The following is a 16035-nucleotide window of genomic DNA, read 5'->3' as shown; positions in this document are numbered from 1 at the left end:
TAAGCTAACAACAAGCTTAATAGTGCAAGTAATAGAAACAGGAAAGGAAACAAACTAGTAATTACTAAAAGAAAACCGGATTTCCAACAATTAGCACAAGTACGCACTTGTCACCTCACGTACAAGGCATTTCAATTACCAAATATATCAATCCTAAGGGGAAGGTCCCCCACACAAGGTTAGACAAGCCACTTACCTCGAACTGGCTTAAAATCAACCCGAAACCACGCTCTTGCCACGAGTACTCGACTCCAAATGACCCAAATCTATTCAATTCAATTGCATAATGTAAATAACACTTTAAGTAACTGATTCTACAAAGAAATTCTAAGCTAATAAGCGAAATTAGGTAAAATAACCAAAATGCCTCTCGGGCCCACGTCTCGGAATCTGGTAAAATTTATATTTTCAGAATCCTCACGCCCTCTCGAGTTCATGCATATTAAAATTATCCAAATCTAAGGTCAAATTCTCAATCAAAAGTCGAATTCTAGGTCTAAGAACTTTCTTCCAACCTTTCCCCAATTTTCATCTATAATACGAAATTAAATGATGAATTCATGTTTGGATTAATGGGCTACAAGCAAAAAGGAGTTAAGAATCGTTACCCAATCGATATCTCTAGAAATCCCTCAAAATCTCGCTCAAATCCGAGCTCCCAAGCTTAAGTTTTGATAAAAATGGCTAAACCCTCGATTTTGAAATTTTATATTCTGCACAGGTATTTCCTTCTTCGCGAACGTGGAAGGACCCTCACGTTCACGAATCACAACTTCGCTTGGTCCAGCTTTCCTTCATCGCGAACGCGATGCCCTTGTCACGAACGCGATGCATAGTCTCCTCCTCTTGCGTGAACGCGAGAACACATCGCGAACGCGTAGGTACAAGACCTATCAGCTTTGCGAACACGGGAGAAACTTCACAAACACAAAGCATTAAATCTCCCCCAGCCCCTGCTCCTCTTAGCGAATGCGAGAATCCACTCGCGAACGTGAAGAAGGAAACTATAACTGGGCTGCTGCAATTTTCTGCAATTTCTCTAAGTTCCAAAATGACCCGTTGAGCATCCGAAACACACCCGAGGCCTCCGGGACCTCAACCAAACATGCCAACCAATCCTAAAACATCATTCAAACTTGTTACAACCTTCGGAACGGTCAAAACAACATCAAAACACCTATTTTTCATCGGATTCAAGCCTAAGAATTTCAAAAACTCTAAGAATACGCTTTCGATCAAAACGTCTATCAAACCTCGTCCGAATGACCTAAAATTTTGCACACACGTCACATTAAACACTACGGAGCTACACCAACTTCCGGAATTCCATTCCGACCCTCGGATCAAAATCTCACTATCGAACCGGAAACTTCAAAAATTCAACTTTCGGCATTTCAAGCCTAAATTAGCTACGGACCTCCAAAACACAATCCGAACGCGCCCCTAAGCCCAAAATTACCCAACAAAGCTAACGGAACCATCGAATTTCCATTCCGAGACCATCTTCACACTGTTTCGACTACGGTCAACTTTCCAACACTTAAGCTCTCATTTAGGGACTTAGTATCCCAAAACTCTCTGAAACTCAAAACCGAACATCCCGACAAATCAAAATAGCAGAAATAAACTTGGGGAAAGCAGTTAGTAGGGGATCAGAGCGTAAATTCTTAAAATGACCGGCCGGGTCGTCACAGAAAATTTGGCCGAAGTTGTGTGAATACATACCTCGATTTATTTTGAAAATCATAACGCGAACGTGTATACAATCATGATAAGTTGATTAACAGGCGCCTAAAGCAAGCTACGAATATTCATTTTAGAAACTGTAATCATGTCACACTAACGTGTACATAATCATGATAATAAATTCAAAATGCGCCTAAAGCATACTAACAATTATTTATAATTGTTTTCCCAAGTTTCGGATTATCGCGAGGTCATGAATTATGGAATAGTTGTGAAAAGGGAAAAAATATAGTACTTAGTTATTGACATTATCTATTATGAAATTTTCTTTATTAATCAAAAAAATGGATTAATTTATATCTGAACCAAGATACCTGCGTACTAAATTATTCAAATTAACTCTCAAAATCAATGTAACGAACTAGGAATACAATAGCAACTAAGAACAAATATGCAAGTTAATAGTTGAGTTCCAACCCATTAAATAAATCACTTTTATATAAGATATAGTCTAAATTGTGCCTCTAGTAACATTGACCCACTTAAATCTATTAAATAATAAATAATTACTGAAAAAATGGAAAACAATCAGATTTTAGCTCAAATATATTTATGCTAATTTCGTACTATAGCTACAAAGGAACAGTGAGTGCGATGGTATTTGAACCCCTTGATTTAATATGATAGTCGGTATCATTTATATTCTATTCCTAATTATAGGAAAAAATAGTGATATTATCCGTGCTTCGCTTGGTCGTTAAAATTTTATGTACAAGATACTTAATTGATCTTTTTAGTAAATTGGTAAAGGCAGAAGAACAAATTTCGTGTATGCATACACAAATTAATTTCTAAGGTAGATTAAATCACAAATAAAAATACTTCTTTTGATTAATTAGCTCTAACGCTCCACACAACATATAACTAATTTCACGTTAACAATGATAACATCTACAGTATTAATTAAAAACAAACAAATTCAGAAAGGAAATATATATATATATATTTTGGCCATCCTACCAAGCTCTCCCAGTTGTTTTGTTCCTTTTAGCAATACCAAACTATGAGAGCGTTAAGTGTATTATAGAGAGTAGAAGATGAAAAGGTGTGAGTTATAAAGGTGAACTAATAAATCAAATATTAAATATATAAATTAAAAGAAAAAATAACCATACAGTATAAAGGTAACAAAAACAATCGTATTAAAACTACAACAATTTAAACTTTTCATATAAAATAGGAGTATTAATTAGCAACATTTATTAAAAGTGAGAAAATATACTCGATAAAACTATTAGAGATGGCTATCAACCATTTGATATACTGTATTTTCTATGAACCAAAAAAAACATGTCGTACTTTCAATTCTTTGAAAGATGACAAACTAAACCAAAATATATGTTTCCTACACAAAAAACAAAATAACAAAACAATATTTTCACATGCTCAACAATTTTTTTCCAACAATCAAAATAATACAGAGAGATCCAGAAAGACAGCATTAAAAGAAAATAATAGCACAATATGGAAACAAACAGAAACAATAATCTCATTGATACAAAAGGTTACCATAAAGGTTTTGCTCGGTGATCAAATTTTAATCACAAATTTATGGATAAAGCTCCCACTTCCTTATTCAAAAGTACATTTATCCTATATCTTCCTCCACTAGCATACAAGATTTGGGAACAACATATTCATACTCTTAAATAACTATAAGGTTCTCAAGATAAAAAGAATGATGAAAAGATAGAGAAAATGACAACATAGAAATCGTTTTCAGCAAGTAAATTATTAGCTAGGAAATTCCACAGAAGATGTTGAAACTCCTGAGCAACTATCCTTGGTTGAAGAGTGAATGTAATAACAGATAATGTCCTCCCAAAAAGGATGATCTTCCAAGGCCGAGCAATCACTTTGTTTAGTTTTCGAGACGTCAGTGAGATTCCTGACATCAAGTATTTTGATATGTCAATTTTTGTCTAGAATAAAGGAAGGATATATAGAGCTCACAAGCAAAACCATACGATTCCTTCTTTCCGAAGGTAGTCTGTTTCAACCAAACATAGTGACAGCAGAGAAAAAGTTACAATCCTTCAGAATAATAGCACAAAAACACGCAGCTCGATCTCATCAGATACGATTAGATGCTTTGAAATGAAAGTTAATGTTCAAGAGTACTTCTGTACATAGTTTTGCTAACAGAAGTAGAGATTGCATAGAAGACCTGCCACACCCAATTCTCCATTGAATGTAGGAAAAAGGGCATATTAGATATGTATCACAAACAGAGTCCTACATTTTTACTTGTCCTTCTCGATTCTTCTTTGACCTCTACCTTTTTTCTTTTTCTGATAAACTCTAAGACTTGTATTTTACTCAGACACATAACAGAATTTTGGGTTGATGGTGAAAAGAAGAAAGAATTCAAGTTTGCAAGCAGGACTCACATGAGGCTAAGCAAAAATATTCTTATTTTGTGGAAAATACGTTTAAATCAAAATGTTCAATGAACTGAGATCACCATCCATAATGCACCGACCATCATAGAAGATGTAAGGTTTCTGCATTGAAAGGTTCAAATTTGTACGAATTTGAAGTGTATCTAGAAGATTTCCTTGTTTTTGTCCATTACCAATATCACGACATTAAAACCAAAGAGATTGAGACTAATCAAAATGGATTTAAGTTAAACTTTACAGATATTCTGAGTAAAAATTCAATGCACCTATGTAATATGTATAGTATAACAGTTCAATAGAATAATTATCTAATTGACCTCAGCTATTTCGAGATTGAGATGTAATTGATTGACTGAATAAAAAGAATTCAAAGACTCTAGCAAAGGTGGCTTACTGTTAGGGCCTGACTTTTTGTCATCGGGCGTGGCACGGCTGTGGCAAGGATTTGGGCGTGATGGCCTTGTCATTGGCCCATGTGCGGGCAAAACGATCATGCGGAAGACGGACAAGACATTGTCATTGAGGGCTGTTGTAGGCAAGTATGGGCCAGGACCTTGGGACAGGCAAGGTGCGCTTGGCAAAGACTTGACAAAGCTGTGTGGGCAATGTTAGGGCGGCATGGCACGGCATGCGCGCCAAAGTCAGGGGCATGGCACTTTGGGTTGTGGCAGCTAAGTTCGGGCTAAGCTAAGACAAGACGGAAATGCGAGATGATGGAAATGGCTTTCAATAGCTAAGGCAAAGCTATGTGAAGGAAAATACAAGCAATGGCACGAGGGAAATGAAGGTTGACATGAGCAAGGCAGATTTGGGCCAAGACAGTGTGCGGGCGGCAGCGGCGTCGGGCATGTGCGGCAAAATCACAGGCAGCGGATGTGGGCAAGGCATTGGCGCGGCAGCAATGTCAAGATGTGCCAAGGCTGGGCGCAATGCCAGCCTTGGGCACGAATCAGCTGGCCAAGTGAAGAATGGCACATGCAATGCACATGGAAAGTAGTTGGCGGTTACCTTGTCATAACCTCTTTGTCCCATGATCTGATCATGCTTGTATAATGTTCCCATTTCGTGTATAATGTGTCCTAAGTAGTTGGGGATGTCAACTACATGTTAGGAGCAGAATTAGTCTTAGTCCGACAAGTGGCAAAAGCTGTAGACAACAAGTGTCATGTGCTGCCAAGTCTAAGGGCTGCCTATATTCTATAAATAGGACCTTTGTGACTTAGGCAGAAGTAAGGAGTGAATGTGGGGAATTTCGTGAGAAATTCTAAGTGGGAAACAAGAGTGAAACGTGAGGGTTTCAGTTGTTTCAAAAAGGGGCTAAGGTTTGGCATGGGCAGATCTTAGTGTTGACAAGAACGACTTGTGTTCTATGTCAAAAAAGTGGGTTGTGAGCGGACTGTGTTCATAGCAAAGTGAGGGTCCTTTGTATATTTTCCACATTAATGCAAAGGTTGGGATTTTCCCGTATATGTGTGTGTTCTTATTTGGAATTGCTGTCTAAATCTCGTTTAGGCCAAAGGTGCGCGAAAATTGGCTAAGTATTTGGGAAAGGCTGAGTCAAGTGTACGACTTGATTGCCGCGCGGGTGTGAGTTTTGACTGACTAAAATCACCCCCGTGACAACTGGTATCAGAGCCAGGTTAGTTCGTGGCAGTGGCAAGACGATCGGTGGCAGAATTCGTGGGGCTATTTGAGAACATGGCTGGTGGCACAAATGCGGAACTGCGTCAAAGGATAGAGCAGTTGGAAGCACTCGTTGGGCAGGCTCTTGAGGCAAATGGCGATTCTTCTGTTCTTGCAAGAATGGCACAGTTAGAGGCAGATTATGCAGCGAGACACGAGACAACGCTGGCAAAAATGGCCTTGGTACGCCAAGAGAAGGAAGAACTGCGCGAGGAAGTGGTTCAACTTCGGAGGGAATTGCAAACTGTTGTCCCTAGAAGTGATGAACGCACTAAGTTGAGGATTCCGGAGCCAAAGGCATATGGGGGTGCAAGAAGTGCCAAAGAACTGGAAAATTTCTTGTGGGATATGGAGCAGTATTTCCAGGCTGCACGTGTTGCGGATGAAGACAAGGTGATAATCACACCAATGTATTTGACTGGTGATGCAAAGGTGTGGTGGCGCACACGAATGGCAGAAACGGAAAGTACTGGACTGCCCAAGATTGGAACTTGGGAGATGCTGAAGAAGGAATTAAAATCCCAATTCCTTCCAACTAATTCGTCGTGGTTGGCACGAGATGGACTTCGTCGCTTGAAGCAAAGTGGTACAGTGGCGGAGTATGTCAAGGAATTTTCATCCTTGATGCTCAATGTAAGTAATATGGCAGAGGAAGATAAGCTGCATTACTTCATGAGCGGGTTGAAGGGTTGGGCGCAATTGGAGTTGAGAAGGCAGAATGTTCAATGCCTTTCTACTGCCATTGCGGCGGCAGATGCGTTGGCGGACCTAAATATAGGTGATGACCCTGCTGGAACTTCGCATTCAAAGGCTGACGGGAAAGCTAAGGAATGGAAGAAAAGAGGGAAGGGGCAAGCTGCCGAAGATGAGGGCTTTGCCAAGAATGTGAGACAAGAGAATCACAACGGCAAAGAAAGGAGCGGCAAGTTCAAAGCCTGCTTCACTTGTGGTGGACCGCACTTGAAAAAGGACTGTCCGGTGCAGGCTAGGGTGAATGCTATGCTGGCTGCAGAGAAACAGGAACAAGTGGCGGAAGCAAATGCCATTGTGGCAAGTGGAAATGAAGCACCAGGGGCGGTGTATGTTAACAACCCCTTGGGGCTGCTTCATTAAGACGGCTCGACGAGGACGTCGATTTCAAAAGGTGCGGGTGGTTTGTTAGGGCCTGACTTTTTGTCATCGGGCGTGGCACGGCTGTGGCAAGGATTTGGGCGTGATGGCCTTGTCATTGGCCCATGTGCGGGCAAAACGATCATGCGGAAGACGGACAAGACATTGTCATTGAGGGCTGTTGTAGGCAAGTATGGGCCAAGACCTTGGGACAGGCAAGGTGCGCTTGGCAAAGACTTGACAAAGCTGTGTGGGCAATGTTAGGGCGGCATGGCACGGCATGCGCGCCAATGTCAGGGGCATGGCACTTTGGGTTGTGGCAGCTAAGTTCGGGCTAAGCTAAGACAAGACGGAAATGCGAGATGATGGAAAAGGCTTTCAATAGCTAAGGCAAAGCTATGTGAAGGAAAATACAAGCAATGGCACGAGGGAAATGAAGGTTGACATGAGCAAGGCAGATTTGGGCCAAGACAGTGTGCGGGCGGCAGCGGCGTCGGGCATGTGCGGCAAAATCACAGGCAGCGGATGTGGGCAAGGCATTGGCGCGGAAGCAATGTCAAGATGTGCCAAGGTTGGGCGCAATGCCAGCCTTGGGCACGAATCAGCTGGCCAAGTGAAGAATGGCACATGCAATGCACATGGAAAGTAGTTGGCGGTTACCTTGTCATAACCTCTTTGTCCCATGATCTGATCATGCTTGTATAATGTTCCCATTTCGTGTATAATGTGTCCTAATTAGTTGGGGATGTCAACTACATGTTAGGAGCAGAATTAGTCTTAGTCCGACAAGTGGCAAAAGCTGTAGACAACAAGTGTTATGTGCTGCCAAGTCTAAGGGCTGCCTATATTCTATAAATAGGACCTTTGTGACTTAGGCAGAAGTAAGGAGTGAATGTGGGGAATTTCGTGAGAAATTCTAAGTGGGAAACAAGAGTGAAACGTGAGGGTTTCAGTTGTTTCAAAAAGGGGCTAAGGTTTGGCATGGGCAGATCTTAGTGTTGACAAGAACGACTTGTGTTCTATGTCAAAAAAGTGGGCTGTGAGCGGACTATGTTCATAGCAAAGTGAGGGTCCTTTGTATATTTTCCACATCAATGCAAAGGTTGGGATTTTCCCGTATATGTGTGTGTTCTTATTTGGAATTGCTGTCTAAATCTCGTTTAGGCCAAAGGTGCGCGAAAATTGGCTAAGTATTTGGGAAAGGCTGAGTCAAGTGTACGACTTGATTGCCGCGCGGGTGTGAGTTTTGACTGACTAAAATCACCCCGTGACACTTACCATAATGCGGGTGAAGTTTGAACAACCGGCATTTTCGATCTTCATGCTGCAGCAGAAGTGACAAAGACTAATCAGAAAAAGTAGTTCTAAGAAAAATTAATTTTTTCAATTTTGGGCTATGAAAATTTTCCATATGGAATAGAACTAAATAGATTTCAAAGGTCATAAAGTTTTGAAAGGAAATTCTTCTACAAATACCGGACTTTTTGAGATTTTTGGTACAACTTTTCCTTTCTCCGGACATTTCGTTTATGGACAATTATCAAACATTCCGACATTTTGTTTACATCTCCGGCAACAGATCCGTCCAAATTTTCCTTTTCCTCTATTCCTTTTTCGTCTTTGCTTTTGGTAGAACAAATGGAGGAGTGGAAGGCTCTGACACTTAAGTCCGTTAGACCGCAGGACATTTTCAGAAAAGTCAATAATTGAAACTAAAGTCCTCAAAGTGTAAGAACGCAACTTATTAATATTCCGTCAAAGATTAAAGAATCACATAAATAATCTTAAGAATAGCCAAAAGAAGCAAATTTGATTGCAACAATTAACCTAAAATCAAGAATGGAAATAGAGTATATTAGATATAATTCACACAAATACCAGGAAAAGATGAAAGAAAACCCAAAAATCTCAGAAATAGAGAAAGGGGATTTACCTGTGTTGAAGTAAGTAAAGAAGAGAAAGAATCCGCTGAAAGCGTTTCAATGGAACTGGAAGAGGATAAGGCTGTATTGTGGGCCGGGCCTAAATGGGCTAAACGGGTCGGGCCAAATGGTCCCGGGCTCTAGCGGGCTGGTCTCTGACGGTTCCGGGCCAAACGGTCTCGGGCTTAGCGGTCTTGGAGGGTGGAACCGACCCACTATGGGGCTAAATGGGCCGGGCCCACGGGCCTAAACGGGCTAAACGGGCCTAAGTGTTCCGGGCTATTTTTTTTGAATTTTTTTTATCTAAAGCTAAGCAATATATGTGTGTGTATATATATATATATATATATATATATATATATATAAGCTATATATATATACATATATATATATATATATAAGCTATATAATTTACAAGAAATTGTCTTAGATAAAATTTTTCTTAAAAAATAGTCAAGGCCCGTTTCTTCTTTATTTTAACAGTACAACACAAACACAAACATAGAAACTTAACATAACATAAATTAAGTACAATTAATGAAAACACATGACACGGGAAACATAAAAATACACTACTAGGCTCAACACGTACATGTCATTGTTTAGTCACGACCGCCTAGTATTCTCTGCTCCAACCACTTAAATTTGTCTTCCAGCTTATTTTTTTCTTCTTCCACCTCTTTGAGTTTCACCTTCAACTCCGCAACTTCTCGTTTGGATTGTCGCTCTCTTTCCCACTGCTTCAAACACAAACAACGAAGATACTGCAACTTTTCTTTGTAGTATTCCTGCTGACAAGGTTCATCAATCCATACCTCAAAATTACAAACAGGTTCATCGAGAACACTGTAAAACTTGTTCATACACGCCTAGTAGCGGCGTCCAACTTCACCATCATCCCAACAGTCTTGCATCATGCATTTTTTGCCGCACTCGCACCTTGGCACATAAAGGGGTTCAGACATTTGTTAAAGCGTACAGAAAAAACCTTGCTTTTATGGAAAATATTTGCTATTAATTATAGTTAAGAGCAGAAAATAACTAGAATGCGCCCGTTATTTGTAGACAAGCCAACACACAAAATGTAGTATTGTACCGCGCTATCATATTCACTTTTTCTGAAACGAAACAGCTTTTTTGCAGTCGGTCAGCTTTTCAGACCGACAAGACAACACACAAAAAGTAGTCCACCACCGCCTATACATATTCACTTTTTCTGAAACGAAATAGTTTTTTTGCAGTCGATCAGCTTTTCAAACCGACAAGACAATACACAAAAAGTAGTCCACCACCACCTATACATATTCACTTTTTTTGAAACAAAGCAGCCTTTTTGGAGCCGATCAGCTTTTCAGACTGACAAGACAACACACAATTTATGCTTTTAAGTTGATTTGAGATATTTTGTGTTAAATTATATAGCTTATATATATTTTATAGCTAATGTTATGTCGAAATTCGAATATAGCTTATATAATATACACTTAGTAGTTAGTATATTGTTGTATATAGTATATTGCCTAATATATGATTGTATACATTAGCTCTATTAAGACGTATATATATATATATATATATATATATATATATATATATATATATATATATATATAGATGAACTCGGTATCAAAGATGCAAATTAAAGTTTACATTTAATACTTCAAAGTAAAGTTCAATGCCTTCAACATAATACTTTAAATTAATCTAACAAACTAAAACATTAAGCATAATACGTCTAATAATTTTAAAATAACACAAATTGTCTCAAATCAACTTAAAATCTTAAATACGAATGTCTGGAGAACGTGCAAGACAACTCTTTATGTGCCTCCTTAAACTGCATGTGCCCTCCTTTGGACGACGAGTGTAGACTCAACCACAGTTCTTGTACTTTATTATATAAACTTCTTCATTTTCTTCTACCACATTAAAGTGTTCCAAAACAAATGGGTGTAATCTACAATTACCGGGCAGGATTTAACTTGAATTAAGAATTTGAGTTTGAGAAATGAGAGATGAGTGAAGACTTGAATACTTCAATTTGAGTTTGAGAAATGAGAGAGATTGATGATTTTGTAAGTAAAAATGAAAGAATGAGGGGGTATTTAATGTTGAGAATAGGGAAAAAGTGTGATTATAAAAAGTTTGGGGTTAAAACAAAGTTTGGGGGCCAAATAGCTATTTTTTAAAAAGCCAAACGGCTAAAATGGCAGGCCAACGACTAGTTTTTAAACTTCTAACCGTTGACTTTTTTTTAATTTTTTTTTATGAAAAAAGCCGTTTGGCCCGGTTGAACTGGACCAGGTCCGCCTGCCGGTCCCGGGCTCGCGGTCTATTTTGGGTGGATCGGCCCACAGTGTGCTTTTAGGACCGTTAGGGACCGGCCCGTTTGGCCCGTTTGCTAGCGGTCCTAGGCCGGTCTCGGGCTGGGCCCGGCCCACAATATAGCCTTAGAAGAGGAGTGGAACGGTGAATTGCCGTATTGGAACAAATAAGAGGAAGAGACGCAATTTTCCTCTTTTTTTTAGTATTGCACATAAATAGGTAAAATACGGAAAAAAACCCAAAATTTGTGAAAAAGGAAAAATATATATACGGATCGATAAGAGGTGCCACGTTAGGATTTTTGGGTCCTGCTTTATATATATATATAGATTGGTACCTAATTTATTGTGTGGTTGTCTTATTCTTCAAAATATCGTTCCTAAAAACTCAGTTAAAGCTAACTAAAATGTACATTACAGAACACATTTAAAAGACCAAAAAAGGAAATAAGATCATTTATAAGAAGACAAAGCTAAAATAGTGGACTAGTAGTAATCAAGAAATTATAACATGGAGTTAGGAATAATTTGCCATGTCCTATATATTATCATAAAAGATCAAAGCATAAAACCAACGGAGTCATCATCCAAGCAGCGCATAGTTAATTCAAGCAAATTGGCAGTGAGGTACTTCATGCGAGAATTTCGTCATAATAACTCAGAACCATATCTAAGCACAACACCAACAAATATGTAAAACAGAGACTTGGGATAAGAGATTGAACCTTTAGCAACAACAAATTTCCTTTATTAGCAAGCTCCTCCAATAAAGTTACAACAGATGAAATCGACGCCGAATAAGCTCAAGCAACGGAGTTCAAACAGAAATGTAGCAACACGGGAACCTCAAACGCAACCTCCAATGATACCTCTGATTTTCTGACTCACTCGACTACTCTTGGCATGTTTCGAACTAGAAATAGAAATTCAAGGGATGGTTTGCTGGCGAGTTTTTTTTTAAAGTTGTTTTAGTTGGACTTTTGAGCTAAAAATAGTGGTTTTGAAGGCTGATTAAGGTGGTGCGATGGATACTTTTTGCCGTGAAGAAGGAGTTCCGCTACTTCATTTTTTGGAGGGATTAAGTATGCCATCTTATGCTTTTTTTTGTGTGTGTTTCTTGCCACTATGTTGGAGAATGGGGGGCGGGGGGTTCAATGGCTGGGTTTTTAATTAAGGGGTGGAGACAACTGATTTTTATGTTGTTGAAGAAGAGATCTGAAGGTTGCTCTTTTCTTCTCTTTTGTGCGCTGCGGCTGTGTGTGTATGTAATCCTTAGGGGGTGGGCAGCTCTTGTCTAAGCCACAGAAAAAATTGAGAGGGAATAGAGGAAACGGTTGATTTGTGTTCTCTTCTCTAGGTTAGGTCTTGTGTCTATTAAAGGTGAGGAAGAAGGGTTTTTTAGGGTATTGGACTTGTCTTGTTTGGGCATGAGAATATCCGAAATTAGGCTTAAAAAATGGGCTAAATTCCTTGAAATCAATTCAAAACTAGACTCAATAAACCTCAATGTATTATATGAAAATTATTAGGTACTTCCTTCTAAAATTTATCTAAAAATGCAAAATCATCTATTTTTTGATATTATAAAATATCATATTAAAATAAAAATAAGTTACTATTTTTGTATTTTTTTTAATTTTATGAAAGGTATATAAACTAAAAGTAGCTAGATAATCAATTAGCTAAATAAAGAAAATATTTTTGTAATTTTAACTTTTTTTTAAAGACAAAATAAAGTAAAAGAGTCAAAACTAATTGAAATAATTATATTAGACATAAACTAAGTATTTAATGCCAAAATATGTAAAATCTCGGGGAGGGTCAAAAATCATATGTCTACAACTGCCCCTCTTTAAGTGGAAACACGAAGAGTTTTCAGACAAAGAGCGACGAGATAGGTTTTTTGACCCGACACTTATTTAGAGAGACCAAAAGCTAAAATAAAAGAGAATGTGATCGAGCCTTGGTATTTGAGCTGCCTACATATCTTTGGCGAATAAGGAATCATGCCACGTATAATTCAGAAGTAGGAACAGTGATGGAGTATACCGAGGTGGAGAGTCGATTGAGGTGTCGTTCCGTCGAGATTCCGGTCCGCGGTCCTGTTATTACATCAAAATCAAATAAATAAAAAAGACTAACTAAGCCTGTCAACTATAAGTTACAAGATTACTTTAGCATCACCTCAATTTGCGTGCGCCGTCCGGGCGCATAGCTGGAAAACTTAAAAGTAAAAATCTGTGAAAATGATAAATTTTGACTATAAAATGAATTAATTTGACTTTTATCAATATTTTGGGTAAACGGACCTGGACCCATGATTGGATGGTCCGTAGGAAAATAGGGGACTTGGGCGTATGCCCGGAATCGAATTCCAAGGTCCCAAGCCCGAGAAATGAATTTTTGAAAAAAATTATTTTCTGAAATTGTTCATAAGGTTTAGAAATGAATTTTGATTAGAACGTGCTGGTATCGGGTCCGTATTTTAGTTCTGGCACCCGATACAGGTCTTATATATGATTTAATATAATTTTATGAAGTTTGGTAAGAAACAGAATCCGTTTGACGTGATTCGGACCTTAAATGCAAAATTTGATGTTTAAAGAAGTTTTGAGAAATTTCATTGATCTTGAGTTTTAATTCGATGTTCATGATGTTATTTTAGTGATTTTATTACACGAATAAGTCGTAGTATATTTTTTGAGGTTGTGTATATATTTGGATTGGAGCCCCGAGGGCTCGGGTGAGTTTTGGATAGGCCACGGGGTGCATTTTTAACTTAGAAAATTGTAGGTTTTCAGCTATGCATAGCAGGCCTGCAGGCTTCGCATTTGCGAAGCCTTGCTCGCAAATGCGATATCGCAAATGTGAGCGGTTTGTGTAATTGCGAAGAAAGGCCAGGCCAACTCCCTCTCACAAATGCGATATTATCTTCGTGATTGCGAAGTTTCCCATTTGGCCGGTGATCGCAAATGCGATGCTGTGGTCGCAATTCCCAAGTCCCAAATGCGACATGTTGATCGCAAATGCAAAAGTCCAGTTTTCCCGGAAGGGTTCGCAAATGCGAGCCCTATTTTGCAATATCCAAGCTACCAGAGGTTGGGGTTCACAATTCGCAATTCCCACATCTGAGACATGCAACATTTACACTTAGGCGATTTTAAACTCATTTTTCACATCTTTTCAAAACACAAACTCCTTTGGTCGATTTTTCAAGAACAACTCTTCTTCCAAGTCGATTGTAAGTTAATTTTAACTGATTTCTTTCAATCATTAACATCTTTTAACATAATTTCAACTCATAATCAATAATTTTCATGGAGGAAATTGGGTGTTTTAGGTAGAACTTAGGTTTTTCAAAAATTGGGGATTTGGACCTCGATTTGAGGTTCGATTTCAAAATAAATTATATATTTGGGTTCGTGGGGGAATGGGTAATCGGGTTTTGGTTCGTACCTCGGGTTTTGACCATGTGGGCCCGGGGACGATTTTTGACTTTTTGGGCAAAACTTTAGAAAAGCTCATTTTCATGCATTGGGGTTGATTCATTTAGCGTTTATTGATGTAATTAAGTAACTTGTGGCTAAATTCGAGCGAATTGGTGGTGGAATCAAGGGGTAAATCTATAATTGAAACGTGAATTGTGTTCGTGGCATCGAGGTAAGTGTTTGGTATAACCTTAGCTTGAGGGATTAGGAGTTGTGTCTTATTTGCTACATGTTAATTGTGGAGTACGATGTATAGGCATGGTGACGAGTATCTATATGTTGATGTCAAGCATGCCCGTGAGTCTTGTATTATAATTGTTATGACTCCGTTGTGGTTTATTGCGCTTCATATGTTATTATCACCATTGTTCCCTTGCCGGGATGTTTGTTTGATACTAATGATCCCTTGCCGGGATGTTTGTTTTGATAGTATTGTTCCCTTGCCGGGATGTTTGTTTTGATATTATTGTTCCCTTGCCGGGATGTTGTTGAAATATCATTATTCCCTTGCCGGAAAGTTGTTATATTGCTCTTGTTCCCTTGTCGGGATTCCTTGTGATTATTGTTGGCTTGTAAATGGGAGCGGGTGGTACGCCTACCACAAGATATAATGAAATGGGAGCGGGTGGTACGCCTACCACAAGATATAATGAAATGGGAGCGGGTGGTACGCCTACCACAAGATATAATAAAATGGGAGCCGGTGGTACGCCTACCACAAGATAAATAAAATGGGATCGGGTGGTATGCCTACCACTAGATATAATGAAATGGGAGCGGGTGATACGCCTACCACAGGATAAATGAAATGGGAGCGGGTGGTATGCCTACCACGATATAAATGAAATGGGAGCGGGTGGCATGCCTGCCATGAGATACAGGAAATGGGATCGGGTTGCACGCCTGCAACAAGATGTGAAAAGAAAGTGAAATTTTCCTTTGTTTTCCTTATTCTTGTTAGTGGTTGATTTTGATTCTTTTATAATTCTCTTGATATTCTGTTTTACCTATTATTCCCCGAAGCATGTTTCTCCCTCTTGTCCTTATTTGTTTGTTTTTGTATTTCTTTTCTGCTGTATATATATTTGAACTGCACAGGTTTATTTGGTAGTTTGGTCCTAGCCTCGTCACTACGTCGCTAGGGTTAGGCTAGACACTTACCAGCACATGGGTCGGTTGTACTGATATACTACACTCTGCACTATGTGCAGATCCCGAAGCAACTTTTGGACAGTAGCTTGGAGGCTTTCTTCAGTCCATCCGGAGACCCAAGGTAGACCTGCAAGCGTCCGCAGGCCCTGACGTCTCCGTCTGTCCCTATTTCCTATTTCATTTTCCTTTTATTTAGAAACAGTGTACT

At 39.0% G+C, this 16035-nt stretch overlaps 1 long non-coding RNA gene across 2 annotated transcripts; it reads right to left on the bottom strand.

Moving 5' to 3' along the window:
* Positions 1-3211: 3211 nt before the first annotated feature.
* On the bottom strand, positions 3212-12591 carry LOC107826829 (uncharacterized). Of its 2 annotated transcripts, XR_001657362.2 has the most exons (3): positions 11913-12577; positions 9456-9802; positions 3212-3634 (listed from the first exon to the last, which is right to left on the bottom strand). It is a non-coding gene; the product is annotated as an uncharacterized LOC107826829 (long non-coding RNA). The 2 variants fall into 2 exon arrangements; XR_012711694.1 differs by lacking the exon at positions 3212-3634 and having other exon boundaries at positions 9368-9802; positions 11913-12591.
* Positions 12592-16035: the final 3444 nt, after the last annotated feature.

This window comes from Nicotiana tabacum, chromosome 7 (genome assembly GCF_000715075.1).
Source record: "Nicotiana tabacum cultivar K326 chromosome 7, ASM71507v2, whole genome shotgun sequence".
Taxonomy (NCBI): domain Eukaryota; kingdom Viridiplantae; phylum Streptophyta; class Magnoliopsida; order Solanales; family Solanaceae; genus Nicotiana; species Nicotiana tabacum.
This window is presented reverse-complemented; position numbering and strand designations above follow the sequence as displayed.